General features: G+C 37.0%; 1 protein-coding gene and 1 long non-coding RNA gene across 2 annotated transcripts in view; both read right to left on the bottom strand.

The window, feature by feature from the left end:
* Slc44a5 (solute carrier family 44 member 5) overlaps positions 1-14,666 on the bottom strand; it is a 283,278-nt gene that overhangs the window by 133,952 nt on the left and 134,660 nt on the right. The gene's annotated exons all lie outside the window — the stretch shown is intronic.
* LOC150061634 (uncharacterized) overlaps positions 7,253-14,666 on the bottom strand; it is a 137,240-nt gene continuing 129,826 nt past the window's right edge. Inside the window, exon 3 of the long non-coding RNA XR_016535844.1 lies at positions 7,253-7,290. This is a non-coding gene — a long non-coding RNA (uncharacterized LOC150061634). The remainder of the gene's footprint in view (positions 7,291-14,666) is intronic.

Here is a 14,666-nt window from a genome sequence, read left to right as displayed (position 1 = left end):
AGGCAGAAAGAACAACCTACAAAAACACAGTGGTCCACTAATTCTTCAGTCCATAACCAAAACTTTGTAGGTCTTCTCATTATCCCATAAATCTCTAAACTCTCAGATATTTATTCGTGATTGAGGTTTATTAGGTAGCATTCTAGCCCAAATAAAAGATTTCTGTACTTTTCTATGCCAAGATAAAATGATTCAAAGAGAGATGGATATCCACATCTACTTAGAAAAACAGTAAAATATAGTGAAAGATTAAGAAAGATTTCTCCATTATGTCTGACTAATACTCAACATCTACTTTTCCCCTACTCTGTTGGCAGCTAGAGTCATGAAAGGTTGGTTATGAAGCTCTTATTTATTTAGTAAGAAATTTTCATGAAAACATTTAAATTGATGTATTTTCTGTGTTGGGCTAACAAAAATATTCCATACATATACTAACTCATGACAGTTTCAAAACAAAATAAAACAAAGATTGGTGTATTAGAAGAAATAAAGAGCTCTCATTCTAGTCAGAATGGCCATCATCAAGAAAATAAATATAAATAAATACTGGTGAGAATATTGGGAAAAGAACAACATCACACCAGTTGTAAGGAAATGGAAAGACAAATAATGAGGGAATTTTGAGGTGAATATTATTTTAATATATAATTTTTGTTGATCAGTTGTAGGACTTGAATTCTGGGCCTGGGCTCTGCCCCTGAGCTCTTCAGCTCAAGGCTAGTGTTGTACCTCTTGCTTCTCATCACCACTTGTGGTTTTCTTGTAGTTAATTGGAGATAAGATCCTCAGGGATTTCTGTACCCAAGTTGGCTTTGAACCATGATCCTCATATCTAAGCCTCCTGTAAGCAGCCACGGGCGCCTGGCTCATAGTATATAACTTTGTAATTTCTACTTTCTAAATTATATGTGAATTATCTATAAGCATAGTAGTTCTCCAAAGAGTTACCAGCCAACAGATCAGTTTATAAATATAAGCTATATTTGTTGATGTCACCCCTTTCTTTATTCTCCACCCACCCTCCCCTCAATAGTCTTATTTTCTGTATTTAATATTATGACTCCATTCTCCTCTCCCCTTTCTCTCTTTGTCTATTTCTCTTCTCCTTCCCTAGATCAATTTTAATTCTTACCCTCAAACTATCCATTCTGCCTTCTGTTTTCTGACCCATAAAATCTTACCAAAAAATGGAAAACATCTTCTTTATGCCTTCCTTTTGAAGTCTTCCAGCCTCTAACAATATAATATGCTTCTACAGATCTTATCTCCGAGAGCTCTTGAACTTGAAAGGTCAAGCAGCTTGCAATATACTCTGCATTATTGGGAGACACAGAGCTCTTAAACATATCAGTGTCCTGGAAAAAAAATGACTTCCCTTGGAATGAATTTCAAGCTCTTAAAAGATAACTATGAGTATTTGCAAAAATTGATTTTATTTTCACAAAGTTCTTACTATGTGGGACACTATCAGAGACACAAAAATATGAAATAACTCCTTATGTGGACAAATTGTGCAGTTTCAGGAGCTAGAACACACACATGTAGAACTGTTACTATACTCCCAGAAAGAACAGAGTGCTCAGAATGGAAAATGAGAAAGGCCTTAGGGAAATGTGAGAGAAAGATTCCCCTCCTCCATGAGGAAAAGCTTTCAGCTTTTCATGGCTGACTGTGATGCTAACTATGGGCTTGTCATATGTGACCTTTATTCTGTTTAGCCTTATTGAGGGTTTTTTCTTCATAGCATACTAAACTATGTCAAATTCCTTTTCTGCATTTATTGAGATGATGATGTGGATTTTTTCCTCCACCTTGTTAGTGGGGATAATTGTGTTTTTATATTTGTATATGTTGGAATATCCTTCTGTCTCAATGACAATTCCCACTTGATCATGGTAAATGATTCTTTTAATGTGCATAGTAATTGTCAGAGGAATTTTGCATTTATGCTCATCAGAGATGGTGGCTTATAGCTTTCTTGTTTTGCAGTCAAGTTCTGGCTTTGATATTAAAGTAATGTTGGCCTCAAAAATTCCTCCTCTATGAATGTTTTGAAAACAGTTAAAGGATTTGAATATTTGTTCTTTAACATTTGTTAGACAGCATCTGTGAAGCAACTTGGCAGAGTGCTTATGGGAGTTGTTTTGTAATTATTTATTTAACCATCTTACTTTCAGTCGTCTCAGATTTGCTATTTCATCTAGACTCAACACATACTATATTTGTAGGAATTTATCTATTCCTTCAACACTATCCATTTTCATATGCAATTTGTAATTCTTTGTATTTCTGTTCATTATTTCTCTGCATTCTTACTGATTTTAATTGAGCTATTTTTTTCCTTTGCTTTTTTTTCTCTTGTTTCTCTAGCTGCTTATATATTTATTTCTGCTCTGCTTTGTAATTTCCTGTTAAAATTTGGCTTACATTCTTTATCTAGTTCTAGAATTCCTCCACTCAATGTTTTGAAGCCAGCCTGGGAAACAAAATCTTTGAGACTATTGTCTTCAATTCACCACCAAAAAAGCCAGATACAAAACTATGGCTCAAATGGTAGAGTGCTAGCCTTGAGTTATTCTGCTGTTCGATGTTTTTGAGCCATACCTACAGCCCTGCTTTTTTCTGGCTATTTTGAAGATGTAGTCTTACAGACTTTGCTACCCAAGCTGGCCTTAAACTCTGATCTCTGTGATTACCATGAGGCTTGTGTGTATATCTCATAGCTACAATAGGCTAGTTCAAACTGTAACAGCAACTTTAATCACATCCAAACATACCACTTTCGCTCCTTGTACACACATTTACATTAATAATGTCACACTTTGTATTTTCCATGTTGTATGTCTGTTAACAAATTTTTGCAGATATAACTATTTCTGAAATGTGTGCCTTTCAGCTTTTAAACTATACTTTTAATAATAGATTTTTATCCATTGTTTCTTTTAATAATCTTTTTTCAACTTTCTACCTTGCTTTGAAACACTTGTAATTCATTTGTTCCTGCAGGTCCTATAGATCTTTTTTATAAGAAAAGAAAAGAAAGAGGAGAGAGAAAAGAAGGAAGGACAAATTTGCTTTAATCAGAACAATCAATCAAGAAAAAAGTCTGCTCTAAATATCACATTTAACAGGATCATCTGAGTAACCATGACATTCTATATGACAGTTATGGACTTTAGAAATTTCTTGTTAAGTCGATAATAATGGGCTGTAATTTAGTTGGTACCCAGTCGAGGTTTTGGAAGTTGTTTAGTTTTGTTTTGTCTTTGCAATACTTGGGCCCAGATATTCCTCAGTAGATGACTGGCTCAAGAAAATGCGGTGTATGTACACAACAGAATTGAAGTCATCTATTAGGGAGAATGACACTATTCCATTTGCAAAAATAGGCAATGGACTTGGAATAAAATATGTTAAATGAAATAAGTCAGGTCCAGTGAGACAAAGTAAATAAATATGAATATATAAGTAAATGCATGGGGGATGTATGCACATGAACACAAATGTGTTCACTGAAATAAGGTATTTTCAGGGGAGGATTCAAGTGGGTAATTCTTTAGAAGGACTAATTCACAATCAAAACAAAATGCATACCAGAAAATGTACTTTCAAGTTGGGGGTGGGGTCAAGGAGAGAGGGGGTAGATGAATGAAAGGAATTGAGAAGCATGGAAGGTGGGGGTAGAGTTGGGAGGCATGGAGGAGAATGATGAAAGGAGTAACATTGATCAAGACACACTGTATTCGTAAAGTGATTTGTTTGATAGCAACTCCTTTGTACAACTACTTAAAGGTAACAAGAATATAATTTTAAAAATATTTGGGCCTTGCAAGCCCTCTCTGTTCCAACCCCTAGATTGCTTGATTGCTTGGGCAGCACTCTACTACTTAAGCCACACTTCCACCCCTACTTTTCTTATTGGTTATTTTGGAAATAAAGTATCACAGACTTTTTTTTGGTTGGGGCTGACTTTGAACCACAATCTTCCAAAGCTTAGCCTCCTAAGTAGATAGGATTAGAGATACAAGGCACAGCAACCTGGCTCCACTGAAGTTAATTACAAGAAATATTTATATAGTCTACTTTATGTAGATATCGTCATATCATTATAAAAGTAACTTGCACACGCACATATGATACTCAAATTCAAGGGGAAAAGATATTTTGAGTGTTCAAATAAATATTGACCTTCTAAAGCATATTGCAGTGTTAAAGGGTTCACTTTCATAGACATTGACAACTATGATAGTGTCATGATTATTTTCTGTGGGTTTTTTTTTTGGTGCCAGTCATTGGCTTGAGCTCAGGGCCTGAGCACCGTCCTTGGACTTTCTCAAGGCTAGAGCTCTACCACTTGAGCCTCAGCACCACTTCCGGCTTTTTTCTATATATGTGGTGCCGAGGAATAGAACCTGGGTCTTTGTACATGCTAGGCAAGTACTCTACCAGTAGGCCAAACTCCTGGCCTATATTTTCTGTGTTTTTACCACAACCCAGTGTATTCTAGAACACAAAGGCTGCTGTGGGGAGCATTAAATATGTTCATCGGTTCAGTGCATGTTAAAATTCATCAGTAACAGAAAATTTCAGTAGAAAATGTCCTCGTAGTGTCATCTCTCTTTTATTTTTATGGTTTTATGGAAACGTTCCAAAGAAACCAAAACAATTACTTTGCTGTATCTATATTTTCACACAAAATAATTTTTTTAAAAATGTAAGTACTATATCAAAAATTTTTTCAAAAGTGTTGGTGTTTGAATCAAGTGCAATAAAGAGTGAATGTGTGTTCAAAGAAAAGGCAAATTGCTGGACACCCTAGCTGCCATGTCTGTAATCCTAGCTGCTCAAGAGGCTGAGATCTGAGATTGTGGTTTAAAGCCAGCCCAATTAACCACCAAAAAAACAGAAGTGGTGCTGTGGTTCAATGTGATAGAGCACTGGCCTTGAGCTGAAGATCTCAAGGACAGGACCCAGGCCCACAGTTCAAGCCTCATGACTGACCAAAAACAAGGCAAACACCTGGTATTTTGGCTCATACACGTATATATTCTGAATCTCTGAGTGGAAAAACAAGGTTGAGATGGGAATACACTTTCATAAGAAGCCATCCTTACTATTGATTTACACGGCAAAAGGATGCTTTTTAGCATTGTTAGGTTTTCAGAGGAAGCTTAAGAATCTTATGAAAAGCCTAGGCACAACCTGCATCTAGAAAGTATAAGAACAAAAGAGCATACTGTTCTAAGAGCCTGGATAGAAAGACCTGAGCCCCATCCTCACCTAGGATGGACACTCCAAGTGAGTGTGGTGAGGCCTGTAACTTCTGGAGATTTAACCTAATCTGTGAAGTGATAGTTTAAAGATTAACCCTAAGGGGGGCCGGGAGTTTGGCCTAGTGGTAGCGTGCTTGCCTAGCATGCACGAACACCCAGGTTCGATTCCTCGGTACTCCACATACATAACAAAAAGCTGGAAGTGGTGCTGAGGCTCAAGTGGTAGAATGCTAGCCTTGAGAAAGTCCAGGGACAGTGCTCAAACCCTGAGCCCAAGCCCAGAACTGGCAAAAATTAATTAATTAATTAATTAATTAATTAAAGATTAACCCTAAGGTTCTTTTCGGCTGTAAACTTGTGGCACTTGCCAGATCCTGAACACATGCTCAATAATGCCTTCAACTGTGAAAGATCAGGAGAGAGAGAGGCTATAGACTGCAATATAGAAGACCATTTTGAATCAAAGCAGAGAGAGCAAACAATAACCAGTGAACTGCAGGGTCCATCTCAAACACTACAAAGAGAGAAAAGCAATCAAACATGCAAGGCAAAAAACAGAGCATCACCAGGACAGACTATTCCACACATGATTTACTCAGAACTTTAGACCAGCATGCACAAGTATGTGCATTCCTGGAAAAATTAAGCAGGAAGCTCAGTAAAACCCCAAACAGTAGTTTGAATCAGTAGAATCAGAGTGGGAGTGAGGTAGATGAGAAGAATCAGAAATGTCAGAGAGACAGGAATAAAAGGCAAGAGTAGGGGGAAAAGTAAATTCCTCATTTTTTTGTAATTTCTGTCAAATCATTACAGTGTTTAAATGTGTACATTATAATTTCATTGTTTCTGTTTTTTATAAAATTGAGAATATAGAATGGACCTCAAAAGGCCAGTAGGGAGCTGACATGGTTAACATAAAGATAACAGGAAGAATAGTGTCTAGAACCCAATACTAAGTGCTCTAACTACTTCATTACTGGTGATGTTGCTATATCATCACACCTAAACACTCGGGTAACATTCAAATGAGAGGGCTGTGAGAACTGAGACAGGAAAATAGTTAACAATATTTTGTAAGTTTACTCATCATTGACAACTACCAATTGTGCATATTTCTAAAATACAGTGTGACGTTTTTAAAATATAAATATATCAAGAAAAGACAGTCAAGTTAATTAACATACCCTTTGCCTCACCCTGGCAACTACACTTAATAATAATGTATTCCCTATTTGAAAACTGTTTTAAAATATGTCTTAAATATGTTTAGCATACATATGGTCTTTGTGTTGAAGACATGAGTGCTAAGCACTGAAAGTAGCAGCACAAAAGCATATATTAGTGTATTTCAGAGCTCACAAAGGATGAACAATCTCAAACCCAGAGCTCCTCACACTTTCATTTGCATATGAGTCATTGAGACTTTTGGAAAATAGAGATTCTAATCCAGTTAGGCTGGGACAGAACCTGAGAGTCTGCACTTCTACGTCTCAGGAGTTGTTCATGCTGCAGATGTACAGTCATCACATTGTGAGTAGCAAGACTCAACTGTTGATGGTTGTGAGGGAGATCCAGTTATCACACCGGAGGACTGAGCGAGACACTCAAGGGTCAGGAAGGTCTAAGAGAAGGCGTGCACTGGGATATTGAAAAATGAATAAGATTCACTGCCATGTGGTAAAGTCATCAACTGAGATGGAAAGGTAGGCATAAACATTATGGGAGTAAAGTGAGATGATAAAACATGAGTAACTGCATGGCGGTCTTCCTGGAGATTCTTTTATAACTACTCCAAAGATAAGAAATCCCTTCAAATAAGAGAAATCAGTCACCTGAAAGAAGTATCCACAAGCCTTCATCCAGCAGTTGTTCTTTATTACATAGATATTTAGCTATTCCTAGACTTTGAAATAATTATATCCGAATAGACTATCATGAAAGATTTTTATACTATCTTACTGCTCAGACTATGACTTACCGTATTCCTGATCCTCAGAGGGAAGGTCTGATATTTCTAGGAAAAAGCACAAAGTGCAAACAAAACTTTATTCCTGGATTTAATGAGATTGCAAGTCTATACTCATCCCTCCCTGTCCTGAAAAGTCTCAATTCTTGGACTTCCAGACATCATAAGGTCAGTTGGACTGGTTGAACTCACACAGTCATCCTTCAGCATCCACCAAGAACTAGGACATTCTCCACCCCCCACTCCTTAGCCTCCCCTCACATTTTGACTCGAAATGCTTAGAAGCTCATGTTCTTTACGTAAAGTGATATAATGTTTCATATAAATTATGCACATCTTCCCCTATTCTTTAAATCTCATGGAATGAAATTTGCTATGTAAATTGTTCTATGTCATTAACATGCATGGGCACAACCAGTGGAGGTGTTAACAGCAATGTAGTACTTTCAGATTCTGTTGTTTCACTTGGGAACCTGAGAATGGGAGAAGGACGGGAGGGCATGACTGCATCTACCACCCAAGGCCACAGACAGTGAATATTTAGTCCCAGGAAGTTGCCAAAAGAGAGACCAAAAACAAAACAAACAAAAATGAAAGTTCTGGAGGTAGGAGGTCAGGGTTGGAGAAACAAGGCCAGTCACACTTCCCTTTTCATCATCTCTACAGTAGGTAATCTGTATAGATTCAAAACTTCCTCAGAGACACACACACACACACACACACACATACACACACAAATTATCACCAAGCCATGAGCATTTAGTTTACTAAATATATAATGAGGAACTGACTATGTATTAAATATATTTAATTATATGCAGAATATCAAGTGTAGACAAGTGGAAAATATGTATATGCCTTAGTTATTTTTGTTTTGTTTTGTTTTTGTGGGTCATGGGGCTTGAACTTGGCCTGGGCACTGTCCCTGAGCTCTTCAGCTCAAGGCTACCACCCTACCCCTGGGCCTAGGAGTTGTCCTTGAGCTCTTCAGCTCAAGGTTACCACCCTACCTTGAGCCAAGCCTCACTTCCCGTTTTCTAGAGGTTAATTGGAGATGAGTCTCAGGTCCTTTTGTGCCTGGAGTTGGCTTTGAACCTTGATCCTTATATCTCAGCCTCCTGAGTAGCTAGGATTACAGGTGTGAGCCACTGTGCCTGGCTGTATATGCCTTAGTTTTAACAGGATCTCTTACATGACAGCTATGAAGAGCCAGTGCACTCAGTTGGGAAAGTATGTTATGGCTATTTGGGGTAGAAGCAGCAGCATATCCTATAATGGACAATAAGCTTCACATGCGCAGCAAATATATTAACACTTCCAATGAACGCACCCATTCTCTAGTTTCTTATTAAACTTATTAGCCTATGAGAATTATTGGAAAGACTTCACACCATAGACCTGATGGATAGAGATCACAGTTGGTCTCAGCATCATTGTTTCTCATTAATCTGTCTAAGAAGAGCAAATCAGGAATGTCAGAGTGGGAATTAACGTTCCAGAAATAAATGCTTCATAATGCAATGACTATCCATAACCCCAGCACTCGGGGAGCTGAGGCACGAAAATGTTCAATTCCAGGCTAATGTGGGCTGCATAAACATTATCAGAGAAAGGATAGATGTACAGCTCAAAGACAGTGTTTCCTTAGCAAACCTTAGTTCCCAATTATATTACAGGTACTTCAGGTAGTTAAATCTTTACAACCACTCTACATAAACTGCAACTCAGAGCACTGAATGCACTTGAACAAGGTATTAAGAAACTCATTTTCCTATCCAAAGTTCCTGCTTTGAACTTGTGGCTTGGTCTTTGTTGACTATTCTACTAAGACAATATCAATAGAAGTAGAGCTGTAGCTATAGTAATAACCAGGTAGCCTTGAGCAAAAGGAGCTTAGGGACAGTATGTGAGCTCATAGTTCAAGCTTCAGGTCAGTAAAAAAATAGGATAATTAGAACAGACTTAGTGACATAGCCACAAGAAGAAAAGTTTGGCCTGGATTAGATCCAGAACAAAACAGAGTACTCTAAAGAAAAGTTGAGGGACAATTGGTGAAATTTGAATATAGGTTACGTATTATGTAAAATTAGTCCTGATCAGTGTAAACAGAATGAGAATTTCGCAAAAAGTCATGTAAAGTAAAATTTAATTCCTATAAGAATTATAATATAAAGGGAAATGTAATAATAGCATATCTGTAAGTGATTAGAATATACTTTTTAATGTAGTTGAATTTTGATTCAGTGTTATTTTCTAGCTTTCTGCTAAACTTAATTTTAATTTAAAAAATAAGCTGAATGTGGGAGAGCTCATGCCTGTAATCCCAGTACTTCGAAGACAGAAGCAAGAGGATCATAAGTTCAAGACTAGCCTCATGTACATAGTGAGATCTTGTCTCAAAAGAACAACAAAACATGTTATTGAACTGAAAGTACGTGGCTCTTCCGATAGCCTAAGTTACTAGAATACATAACTGGGTGTAGATATTTGGCATCATCCTCATTTTTTACATTTATCTCACTTCTGGTCATTGTTAGCTACTAGCTGTCACTCTCAACTGTTTGCTGTTACTGCTGTGATGACCCATTAAGGAGAGGAGAATTTGGACTTCTGCCTTTCTTACAGTGTCCAGGGCTCCATTTCTCATTCTTGAAGACATCTCACGTCTGCCAGCATGGAAGACCAGAACTCCAAATCCCTGGGATGGATATGTCAGTAAACTGACAGAATGCCTAGAACTGTGATGCTGCATTTATCTGAATTCCCAGCATCTTCTCATGGCAGAAACTGCCAGTATTATATTCAGCCTGTCAAACTAGACCCTCACTGGCTGCTGTTATCTATTCAAATTGTTCCTGTCTTGGCGAGCACATTACATTGCAGATGAGCAGCCAGCGACCCCTCATCCACTTAGCCTTGCTTCATTTCCTACTCTGTCCTAGCTTCCACCTTCAGCTACCAACTGATCTATGCTGTAGAGATCTAAAGCCTGTAAGTCCAAAACCATTACAAAACTGATCCTAGAACAGTTGAGACAGAGGCTCGTTATAAACTTATTACGTACAGCAGGAGTTAAAACTAGTCAACAAGTGCAACCAGTATCAGATGCTCATTCGTTTGTTTTTTTTTTCCTCTCTAAGTTTAGTCATTCACATAGTAAACATTTATTGACACTCATATTGGGCATCAAATACTATGCTGGGTTCCTGAGACGTTATAGGTGACCAAAAGAATCCCTATTCTCAAGAGTTGGTTTTAATACATCAGGATAATAGGTTTTAAGCAAATAAGCAAACCAATATTTACATGCAAATGTGATACAGTAGGTTCTATAAGAGGTAGACAGAAAGAGGTTAGCTTTAAAGCTGAAATGGAAAGGGTGAGGGCTGGCAAAGGACAAAGAACAAAAATGGGCAGAGTGCTTCTGTGAGAAAGGAACTCGGCAGCTTGGAGAGCTGGACCAAGAGCTAGAGAACACTGGGCCATGGCTGGAGAAAGTGGGATGGAGGGGAATGGTCACTGCCATATAATAGGTTTCAGGAGTTCCCCATGTAGATGGTCTTTGAAAAACATAAACACTGGAACACTAAGAGCTGAGGTAAATCTGTGCATGCTGAATCTTACCAGAAAAAGAAAGCTATGTTATACAAAAAATAGTGATGCTGAAACCAAAACGGTAACAGTGTTATGGCATAACAGTGAGGTACTGACCACAACAAAAGTATTAGCCCATTACATTTAGTAACCTTTTTTCATTTTCCTGGTCAACAGAATTTACAGAAATGAAAACATGCAGTGGAGTTAGAGAAGGCTTGGAGATAGATAATAGAGAAAGATCCAGAAAATGTATTCCACACTTAAAGTGCTTCACTAAAGACAGGAAAATGATCATAGTAAGGATGACTAGCATGTATGAAGCATAAAATATACAGCAGTTCCAGGGAAGAGGAAACCAAACACTGCATTTTTATAACCAGAAATAGAGTGTGCTTTTACAAAATGCAAAACATTTAAAAATTTGTAGCCTGACAAAAGCAAAACAAAACAAAACAAAATTTCAGTCCGATGAAATTACACTCGCCACTATGCCCTAACACAGTGGAATCGGAAAGGTGTGGCCCAAGATTGTGGGAAGAAAAATAGATGAAAGAAGAAAATAAGAGTTTGTTGATGGAAAAGCTTAGCAGTAGTTAGAGTCTTGACCCTGCTAATATTTCAGAAAAGAGTCAGAACTATGAAGCAAATCTCAAAAATAAACGAAAGGGTATGCCTCCAAACTCAAAATATTTGAATGGAAAGCCATTGCTAAGTAAGTAGGCAAGGCAACTTCTGGGGCCATTCCATAGCTTATTCAGTTTGATGTCCACAAGCTTTTGACACCATGGTTGAGATCCTTTGCCCACCTACACGTGTGAAAATATGTTTTCCAGGATTCCTTAGTTCATATTTCCCTGTCTCTCTCTTTAAATACTCTCCTCTCTTAACTCATTTCCAAATTTAATGTATCCTAGATTACTTCAACACTACAATGTAAGTCATAGTATGAGCATATTATGCTACATATTTGAAAATGAAATTGGGCAATCCATCCATATTTATATTAAAAATATAACTTAAAAGGAGAGAAATATAGGCACAATTCCTTATAGAACTGATGGCCTCCAGGTGATGTACGACAGACAAAATAATACATTTGGCAATAATTTTGTAGTCTTAGAATTCTTCTTTGCTTCTCTGCCTCATTGTATGGCAAAACATGATTCCCAATGTACATTATTGCCGATTTTCATTTGTGTTTCAATAACAACAAAAAAATGACTTTTTGGTAGACCCCCCGCCAAAAAAAAAGACAAAAAAGTTTACTGAATGAAGAGCAATGGATATCACTTCATGCAATGCATTCCTCAATAAATCCATACCTCTAAGAGTCCTCTGCTTGGTGTAGAATCAACACTACCCTTTGAATGCGGGAAGGTGTAACTTCATTGTACATTAGCTTAGCACAATAATTAGTGCTAAGAATGGTGATAAAGGGTCCAGTGTCAGTGGCTCACATCTGTAATCCCAGCTACTCATGAGACTGATATCTGAGGATCATGGCTCAAAAAGTCAGTGTAGGTATGAAACTCTGTGAGACTCTTATTGCAATTAACAACCAGAAAACCGGAAGTGTCACTGTGGTTCAAAGTGGTAAAGTGCTAGTCGTGAGCTGAAGAGCTAAGGGACAGTACCCAGTCCCTGAGTTCAAGCCCTATGACTGACAAAAAATGCTTATAGAGGGATAGGTAGTCAGTAGGAAATAGAGTCTAACATTTACAGGCAAAATTACAAACTTCAAATGATTCTGAACTGCTTATGAAAAACTGCTAGTTGATTTTTCTACTGTGTTTTTGGTGAAAGAGTTCGTAGAAATGTAATTCTTCTATTTATTAACTATTTTAAATGGAATTCAATTTTTAAATTCGGTCAATCAAAAGTTTTTGAGCATCTTCTGTGTACAATGTGGGATCAGAAGCACAAAGAAACATCAAGACCCTCTTCTGGTCGAAAAAAGTGAAAGACCTGGTTCAACCTCTGAAAGGAGCATTGGAATTTTAATAGATCTCTTAGGCAGGAGAAGTCCTGGGAGCATTATCAGAAAACAATGGGAGAAATGAGGAAGTTGTGATGGTCAAAGTACAGTTATAGAAGTGAGACACTTCTGGGATTCACAATGCACTACGGACATAATACATATTATATTTTTTCAGTGCACACTCAATGTTCATTTTATCCAGATCCTTGGAATTGGAGAACAGATAAGGTAAAGAAAGAGCATCCAGCAATGTTTACTCATGTCAGTGTACTACATCATGAAGAAGCGGCAGAGAGGTTTCAAGTGTAATGAGACAGGAGAGCTAAATGCGTTATGCTAATGTTTCAGATGCCAAAATGCTGGTCAATTCCCCAACCTTCAAGAGGAATCTGAAGGTTAGTCTACAGATCATTTCACAATATCTATCTGCCTTTGCAGAATGTCCAATTATGTTTCTTTAAAGTTCAGAAGCAAAACAAGAACTATGTTTCTCAGTAGAGGCACTGGGGATAGAGAAGGAAAATCCATGCACATTGAATTAGCATGAGCTACCAAATAGCTAATGAACTAAAGATAAAGAAGGATTAAACAGCCAGAAATATAAAACTTGAGGCTTGTTTTTTTTTCACAGTCATTGAGTCATGGCAAAGTCTAATAACAAAATACATGAGAACAAACACATAATCGGAAAAGAAAAGCAAGAGAGACTCTGATATCCTCAAGGGAAGGAAGTCAGGGAGAAGTGGGAGGAAAACAAGGGAAAGCGAAATGAGACAAAGAAAGGAAATGAGATCATTACATATGTACACCTACACTCCTTCAAAATGTTTTATTCCTGTATATGATTTACATAAAATGGTGACACTTTCAGACATGACTATGATGTGCTTTGGTCATGTTGAGCCTCCAATCCTTTTTACTGCTCCCTTCTCCACTCTCTATAGGACTTTCACTGGAATATCTTAATATCTTGAATCTGAATAGATGACCAACTTACAATGATATATTTCTGGGGCTTTTGTTTTTCTGTGTATGTTTTGCTTTATTCCATGGGGATTTAGAATATGAGCTGAAATATAACCGTTTATTATAGCTCATATTTTTAGATAGCAATGTTCTTTGTTAAATGCCAGTCACTGTGATTTATGAATTTTGCAAGATTTTCATTTTGAAGCCCAAATGAATTGAGAACGACAGTTTTCAGCATACCATTGATAGTTAATCCAACAGAGATTTACTTGCTATGATTTGATGAGGAAAAAAATTGAAAGCACATCACAATACTATTGATGTAGATGATGCTTTTTTACTTTTTTTTGTATTTTTAATTTTATTGTCAGGGTGAAGTATAGAGGGGTTACGGATGCATTTGTAAGGTAGTGAGTACATTACTTCTTGAACATTGTTACTCCTTCCCATGTGATGATGCTTTTTAAAATGCCATAACATTGCCATTTTGCTTTACTTCGAGTTAATGCAAAGATCATATACCTTTTATTTGAACATAGGAACATAAGAGATATAAGACTTTTTTCTGTATTTTCTAAATTCCACAATTAGAATTTTTTAGATTTTTTTTATTAAAGAATTTATTAACATTGATTTTTACATCATATTTCAAATGGCATATTTAACAAACAAGTATTCAAGAAGGGAATCTCTATATACAATCACTGGCACTTGGATTTTAGAATATAATTAAAATTAGGCCAAGGGCTTTTATGTCATATATACATATTAATCTATATAATAAAACATTATGTCTAGGGGAGAGGGAAATGAGGACCAACACATGAGAAAGAGTATCAATGTATATGAATTAATGTACCTTCTATCTGGTGAATATAAT

The sequence above is a fragment of the Megascapheus bottae genome, chromosome 6 (assembly GCF_031878675.1).
Source record: "Megascapheus bottae isolate mThoBot1 chromosome 6, mThoBot2.hap1, whole genome shotgun sequence".
NCBI classification, from domain to species: domain Eukaryota; kingdom Metazoa; phylum Chordata; class Mammalia; order Rodentia; family Geomyidae; genus Megascapheus; species Megascapheus bottae.
Note: the sequence above shows the minus strand (reverse complement) of the source record. Positions and strands in the feature narration are given on the sequence as shown.